The sequence below is a fragment of the Lepeophtheirus salmonis genome, chromosome 3, assembly GCF_016086655.4.
Source record: "Lepeophtheirus salmonis chromosome 3, UVic_Lsal_1.4, whole genome shotgun sequence".
Taxonomy (NCBI): domain Eukaryota; kingdom Metazoa; phylum Arthropoda; class Copepoda; order Siphonostomatoida; family Caligidae; genus Lepeophtheirus; species Lepeophtheirus salmonis.
The window spans coordinates 19,706,609-19,714,152 of NC_052133.2; positions in this window are offsets into that span (position 1 = coordinate 19,706,609).

The window sequence follows — 7,544 nt, forward strand, 5'->3', positions numbered from 1 at the left end:
GCACTTTTCTGTCTACTTTTTCGCGCAATAGCTCTATTGGGTTTCAAATCAGGAGATTGAGATGGCCATTCATAATAGATAAGATGTGAGAGTCTTTAAATTGCAGAGCTAGGATGGATGGTATGGGTCGTTGCTGATTGAAATACAAGTAGTGGATTACTCATCAAGCTAGTTGTCCCATGCAGTCACTATGCTGGTGCTCAGTAAATCCATATTTTGGCGTGCAGTTTTGTTGTTTTCCCTCTCCAAAGTGCCTCATACAGAAAAGTTCAGCAGATTCAAATCTGGCAATAAAGGGGCCACATCTCTTTGTATCAGAATCCTATAAATAATATACATATTTTATTAAATTGAGCTTCTTGCATTCCAGGAGAGGTCATCTCCATCATTCTTCACCATGGCCAGCTTAAAAAGCAGGCTCTTGGAGCCATTCAAAATGTCCATAATCCTCACTACCTCAACGTTCATCATCTAAAGATCTGAGATACGCTGCTTTTTGTCTATTTGATAACTCACGAAGATGAAATTGTTCTTATAGTTTGTTTATGCTCAAAGAATGGCTGAACCAGAATGTCAAAAAATAATTACTAAACCTTCCTATATTAATGAGAAAAATAACATTAATTAACAATCCACGTTTTGAGGCACAACCTTCTATTTACGTCTTTCGAACCCCGCATTGATCCGATTATTGTTGCAAAATGTGACGTGAAATAATCTACAATTTTTATTTTATATATTTATAGTTAATTGTTATTTTTGACACTATTTCTTCTACACATTGCTTTAAATAGTCCGGATTTATCTCATTGTCTCTATACTACACTAAATAATACTTCCCTTACTAATAAGAAAAAATATTCTATGGTTCTTTAATATATATTGATGCATATACTATGAATATTTATGGTTATATATGTAAGAATGATTTTTATCAACATAGTTTTAAGGTGTAATTTAAATAGCAACCCACTTTAGTTTTATGTTGGTTGTTTAAATAAATTGAATTTTTAATGAAGTTTTTTTACTGAGTCCAATATTTTTATATTTCTGTTTATTTTATGGCCTAATAATACATATTTATATGTATATTTGGATACCTATTATAAGTTTTATGGAATAATATCCAAAATGAAATTCACCTTGTGTAGAATAACTGGCCATTTTATTGGAAATATGAATAAAAATATAATTGCTGGAATAAAAACTACCACATTATTTTTTCATTTTTTTTTCATAATCAGATTGATTGTTCTCTATTGTCCTGGCCTATAATTCGTTATAATCATATAGATGATGGCATACCAGACCAACTGTTATTATTTACTCATTTTAACACACAAAGTATTGAAGTCCATGACAAGATCTTGGGTGAATTAGGAAACAAGTTTATTAACTATTAATTGAAACCCAAAGAACATGTGTTAGTCAATGTATTTGCCCTCAGAATTAATGGTGAGCTCCAGGCGTGGACAGAAGCTGCTGCAGAAGCTGATGTACTCGGTGTTCATGGAGACCCAGGCCTTTTTGACAGAGGTATTCAGGGCACTGGTGATGTTGTGGCGTCTCTTGTAGTCCCTGGACTCTACTTGTGCCTAGATAGAATAGTCTAGGGAGTAAAAGTGTCTTGGCTCTGCGGCGGCCAGACCCTCTATGCCAGGAGTTCTTGTTGCGTGGAGCCACTCTTGGTTTTTTTGAGCCAATTGCTCCATCTTGTTGGAACACCCAGGGAGAATTGCCAATGATGCATTTGGTACATGGGAGACCTTTGGTGTCCGTAATTTTGACATACTCATCAGCCTTCCACCTATATCCGAAAGGGAGGTACACAGAAGGCATGGCCTTCCTGTTGGATGCAACCAGGCCTAAAATCATCACTGAAGCAAGGTAGTGGAGACATATTGGTGCAACTCGGTCAATAGATAAGGTCATAAAAGGTTGTGATAATAAAATATCACAATGAGTCCACAGGTTCCCTTGAAGTGGTTGAGGATCTTTCTAGCACTCCCTACAGGGGTTTTTCTCTGCTGTTCTCCCAACAGAGGCCGCACAATACGATGCAAAGACTTTCCCTCTGCCTTTTTTAAAGGTTTTGCTTCAAGGTCTACTTCAGGTGGTTGACGAACATGGAGGATTTCTTGACTCTTCCTGGAGAGTGTTTGAGGTCCTCCCTGACATTCAATCCCATGGAGACATTGTAAAACGTCTTTCTGGAATAACTAGTCTGCTCCCAGATGACTTTCTGAGACCATCCCGTGCGAAGGAGGTCTGTAATCTGAATCATCTTCTCGTATTGAATGCTTCTGGTGGCGACTAAGGCAATTGACAGCAAATTATGTGTGTTCTATAATATTGCTTATCGAAACATTGTTAAAAATTACTCTTAACCTCTCAAAATTTGAGTTTAGAGATGAGTAAATATTATCGGTTTGTCCAGTAGATGAAAATAATATTGAAATGGAGGAAGGATTTTTGTAATCACTATTTGAATGTATGTTTTATTCTTGATGAGGGAAATTCAAAGTATAAAGAAATCACTCATTCCAAGAATAGACAAAGAGCAAGTGTAAATCCTTGTTTGCCTTGGAGTGGAATGGAAGATCTACAAAGGAGTAATTCCTGCCTATTTCATTGCGAGATACGGAGTGGGGTTCCATTTATTTCAAACATCTCATATCTGCTCACAGCTAATTTACGGCATAAAAAATCAATCTGAAATATAAAATGGTCCTTTTTCTAAATGTTGAATTAGTTTAATCAATTAACACTCATAGGAACAATATTTATCCATTAAGGCCAAAACCTGTTAGAACATTTATTTCTTTTCAAAGTAAAATAATAAACTATATAATCGGTAAAAAAATTTAATATTTGTCATTTCTACAACCACAAAAGTATAATTTTATCAATTTACATATTATTATTTTTTTTAGTTATGTTCCGAGGCTTGGAAATTTACGTTTTCTTTATGTTATTATTACGAAAAAAGGTACTTTATCCCATAATCAATTAATACAGTTTTCTTAATAAAAAACATATTAGTACATTCTGAAATAGTATCAATGGTGTAAATTTTAACAAAACTAATGGACACTGATTTCCTACATACTCAATGATCGTTTAGTTTATATAACTTTATCTGTTTGCACTCTTGATTCAAAAAGGATTCGTAATATAAAACTTGTAAATAATAAACAAAACTACAAGGCAAATACAAAAATGTGCAGAAAATTGGGGAAAAGTGCATTTCGCTCTTTTGAGTGCCAAAGCCCTTATTGGCAGTACATTTGAAAGTGGAGAACCAATTCTTAGAGAAAACCTGAGAGCAATAGTTTTGTCCCCTATGGTATAGTGCTTTTCCATTGAAAATACCAAGAATGGGTAGTGATTCCTGGGACCATTCTATTGACATTGTCAAATATAAATTATCAGATTCAACAAGATATAGAACAACTTTAAAAACAATTGTCCGGAGGTAGGAAATCTTTCATTGAGGGAGACCAATGGATTTATTTTTATTTTATATATCATTTAGTGTGTGATTATTTGTTATGATTTTTTGGTTGTCGGATTGTTCAACTGTTTTTAGGTGTAGATCTTGGCTTGTAGTACTAATTCTAAGCTAAAATGTTTATTTTTGTTATCACAACGTAATTCCTCAATGCAATTTCATATTAAAATATTTTATGTTTTGTATATATATCTTCATATATGATATGAATAAAGATAAAAAAAAAATCACAATGTAATCTTTATTGCATTTCTCAAACTCTCTTAGTGAAAGACGAAAGCACCAAAACAGTTGATACTTAGTCAATTACACTCTTTCGTGCTATTACTGAGAGTAGATATAATTACCTCCGCTACGAAGTTGAACGGAAATTACGTTTTTGCTACTATTTGTTTGGTAGTCACCGGGATTACGGTCAAAGTTACAGTTCAATTTTGATTAAAGTGAGTGCGAAGATTATATATGCCCACAATAAAAAGCCAATTTTGAAACGTCAAGGTCAAAGGTCAAGATAAAACACAGCATAAAAAATGTACCATCGACCATAGCTTTGGAATAAATTCAGATAAGTCCATTTTAGTTAACTATCTATTTAATTGCAGAAATGTAATAGGTCTCAAAAGGTTTGGAAAAGATTGGACTTTAGGTTATTCAAGTTGTGGGACATTCCAAGTGATGACTTATATTTTTCGGGCCTGTATTTTAATTTATCACATTTTTAGCATATAATATTACATATATCTAGAATTGCAAACCATAAATATTGTTGGGTTGTTTAAAAAATCCATAAAAACTGACATGTGTATTGTGAAAATTTGAAGAGTGTTTGGAAGGGGATCAGGTTAGCTGTAATGACATTTAATTAAATAAGATACAAAAATCTAGGAAGAAAGAAAACAAACACCAAAATGGATCCTTAATTTTATTTTTTTACTTAGAGCTCCCAACAAATCGTCAGTATTACTCTCTGTCTTTCATATTTGTGTTAAAAATAGCCCTTAGTTTGTCAAATAATAATGAAACAGCTTTTGAAAACAACACTCACTGTTCAGATTGTCAACTACAAAAGTTATTACACAAGAGTAAATACTTCGAATTTACTACTTAGTTATGAGTTTGTCTTGTATAGAGTATCAGGGGGAATTGGAGTTAAGAGTTACGAGTACGTTATGTAATCAACCGTACCCAAACTTGTGATGTCACAGCTTGCAAAATTTAACCCGGGAAAAGAGGATTAACCACGAACAAATTTTACTACCTAAATAAATGGTTCTTGCGAAAAAAAGAATTGGGTGAACCTTGAATTTGTAACAGCGATCCAAAAATATTTGAGATGCAATACTTTTTCTGCTTGAAAATGACGTGCTCGTTCCCTATTTGGTAGAGAAATGAAGATCTGACTATGACTCATAGTCCAGCTATAACGGGGTCACAAATTAAACAGCTGACTGTTATTGATGGGAATAAACTTTGAAATCATCATAAAACAATAATTTTCTCTTTTTTTGATTAAATCCGTAAGTCATTTTCAAATAGAAAAGGTTTCACTTCCCAAACACAATTGATTACTCCTTAAATTTAACTAATGATTCATTAAGAACCGACTACCCTTAGAGCAAAGACCTCCAATTTAGCGAACCGCTAAATCCCTCAAAATAAATTATGTCCATTGAACAACATATTTGATTGCTTTGAATGAAGTATCATTACATAAATTTGAGGCATTTATTTGCATACTCTAAGAGATTAATTTGCTGATGTATGTATTAAGGTTATTATGTAACACATTATAAAAATCCCAATATTGCAATCATTTCAAATCTTGATTAGTTTATTCTTTTATTATAATAAAAAAAACACATTTATTTACATGTATTATATAATGCACTGCGAAATTATTGCTTTGAGCGAAAAAAAATGCATTTTTTTTCTTCAAAAGAAGCCTTTTTTTAAACCTTCAACTACAAAGTTCACTCCTGTATTATAGAGGTTCGAGTTATGCTTTACTAAAGTGATATAGGATCTATCATAAGAGATGACATGATTGTTGGAATAATATTTTAACAAAAAAAATAAAAAAAACTTCTATGTAAATTAAAGCTTGAAGAATCATCACATAGATTACTTTAAGGTTTTTAAATCAACACATCTTTTTTATGGTGTCTACGTGTCCAGTAGTTTAAATTTGACCATTTTGATACCTAAACAATTTGCACCTCAGATTAAGGTGGAGTCCAAGAGGCAGCACGTGTCTTTTCGACGAACAACTCTCAACGTGAGATATTTACTGTATCATTACCTACTCCTGGAAGCTTGTGGCTACTGTAAAGAAGCTTAAGAAGTGTGAAGACGACTTTAACAAGATGTTTGGTAGTGGTGGGCACAATTAAATACACACGGATGAGTTCATGCCCGCCAATTTATCAGTGAAAATTGAGGCAAGCGAGCGACAAAAACAGGAACTTTTGCTAAGGATATTCAAGTCGATCTTAAGACGATCCAATTTGCTCTAAGGAATCTTGAGATAGTAAGCTATATAACACATAAGATCCAAAATTGGTACATAAATAACTTGGCAGATTCTAAACGTGGGAAATGTATCCTCTTTTATCGCCTTACCTTTTGTCTCTCGACTATGATGTATGCGATGAAGTTGAGAAGATTGCTTGTACAACACCTCACATAAAGGTGGCATATACAGTTGAGAGAGAATGCAGATTAATATGTTTGAAGATATTGTGATTTATTGCCCAAGGTGTTCAATTTGCCGTGTAGAGGCAAATTTCCCTGGATTTGTGATTTAGAAGAATCAGTTAATCAGTTAGTTATCAGGGATACATTTTTCTTGTGCGAATGAGTGACTATACAGTTCACTCATAAGCCCCTATAAGTTTTTTCATATTTTTAGTCAGAATGTAGTGATACTTATACTGGTACTGGAGCCGGTACAAAAGTACTGGTATCAGAGAAAACTAATATGTATTGTATCATTTTTAACTCTTTAGATATACAAATATACACGCAAATATATCATGTACCTTAAATTATATATATTTAACTATATATATTATATGTCAATTGTGTAATCCCTCGTTCCCAAATGTGACTCTCTTAAATCATTTTTGATGTTTTGTTTCTGTGTTTTTCCCCTGCTCAATGTCAAAGTTTTCATTTAAAATGATATGCAGTTTTTTTATTAATGCAAAAAAGCATGGAAAGCGCTTTCATAGTATTCTTACTCATGGATGATTAAAAAGAGGGATCCTCAAGCAATCCTTCGACGTTATGACGCTATGTTATGATTGTGATGCAAACATTCTTTAGTTTGCTTTTTTATGGCTTCGCGATTCCTTCGAGTTTTCATTCTTCTTCAAGAAATTGAGAAAGCGCTTATCCTTTAAGATTCTGAGCAATCACAGTCCTCTTGTCTCATAGGGGGACAAGATCACGGATGAACCGTGCGCAACTTGTAGCCATTTCCTAACGGGAAGAAGGTTTCTCTTTGCATTCATTCTTAGTAGGCTTGTGATATTTTTCGAGGCCAATACTCATCTCATAGTGAGGATCCCTCTCGGATCGCTTGATCGTATAAAATCGGAAAAGGAAGGAAGAAAGCCCCGACTTTTAGTCTTAGCGCTTCAATGCCCTGGTCTTGTTTGCTTGACCAATAATGAAGCAACTATATCATACTTTTTCTCTTCTAAAAAAACCACAATTTTTTTTTCTAGGTTCCATAAAGTTTGCAAATCCTCTTGATTTTGAATCCTTGAAGCATTTGTCTCAGGTAAGGTAGTCTTTACCACATCCCTTTAAACAAACTTGCTGGTTTCTAGGGTAACAACACATTCGCGAACCAATACCTTCCTTCCATGATAAATATCGCCGCGAAAAAGTTCTTATAATACAAATCCAAGTCGAGTGGTAAGTCCTTTTTTTTTTAGTCAACTTCAAGTCTTTTGATATAACTAAATAAATAATTTAGAGTGCTTCATATTTGTTGAAATAATTAAAATAACTTTGTGTCCTAGTCAAG